The sequence below is a fragment of the Sinocyclocheilus rhinocerous genome, unplaced genomic scaffold (genome assembly GCF_001515625.1).
Source record: "Sinocyclocheilus rhinocerous isolate Xijiao unplaced genomic scaffold, SAMN03320098_v1.1 scaffold72, whole genome shotgun sequence".
NCBI classification, from domain to species: Eukaryota; Metazoa; Chordata; class Actinopteri; order Cypriniformes; family Cyprinidae; genus Sinocyclocheilus; species Sinocyclocheilus rhinocerous.
Window position 1 is genome coordinate 4,783,044 of NW_015628351.1, and position 1,158 is coordinate 4,784,201.

A 1,158-nucleotide genomic window follows, 5' to 3' on the forward strand; every position below is an offset into this window, starting at 1 on the left:
TGTGGGAATTTGCATGGCTGAGTGTACACATTCCCTCTTCACCCAATGTTATAAAACCGTATTTTCTGCAAAAGCATTTTATAGCTCATAAGCTCCATATAATACACATATTCATAATACAAAGAAAATTAGGTCATTTCTAAAGCTAAAATTGGTAATTGCTAGCTTATGTTCCTCCAGTTATCAGTCTGTTCTAGTCTATTTGGAGGGACATGTTCATCACATCCAGAGAGGGATTTCTATTCACAGTGTAATGCTCAGATAATGAGGTAGGAAGATATGCAATGGCAGTATGTGAATATTGTTTGTGATGTGTTGTCATGACACACACAGGTGTCTTTTTCCCATTCTTACCGCACTGTGTTGTCAGAATACATTAGGCTATGAATATAAATGTTAATCAAATATTACCGTAATCAGCTCTGATACACAGCGGAATTGATGACATGTGTAGACTCTCTATAATCAGCTCTTTGCCAGATATTTATGAGGATGAATGGGCAGAGACGACCAATGTATAATTATTGCCAGAGAGAGAGGCAGAGAGAGATGCAGCCATCAAAACTGACAATCTGCATTGTAGAATATGAGACTCACAGAAAATAAGCAACTGTATTATTCTGAACTAATAAATGTTGTGAAAATATGATGCTAGCATTATGTACATCTCCCATAATCACACAGTTGTGACGTTGCTGAATGAATCAGTGTTTTTGAACCAATCATGTGAGTGAATGATTCAATGACTCACTAATTAAAAGTCACTCTTTCATTCCTGAATGAATTGAAAGAATCAGTTGAGTGAATGATTTAATGACTTACAATAAAGAGTCACTTGCTTCGTTCCTGAATGAATCGGTGTTTTAAACAAAACCAATTGACCTATCGGTAAGTCCCGCCCCCCTTAGTTACTGTTGCTCACTGTCACAATTCACTCGGGGAGCAAGGAACGAGGAAACGAGGAGTTCTTGAATAACACAGTCTTTAATAATCCACAGGAAAACTGAGAACAGGGAGGACATTCAACAAGTAGACCCGACAAACACTAACTGAATGGACTAGGGCTTTTAAACTCAGGATAATAAGGGAGGAACGAGACACACCTGGGAACAAATTAACAATTAACACGAGGAAGAAACTGGGTCACAGGGGCAAAAA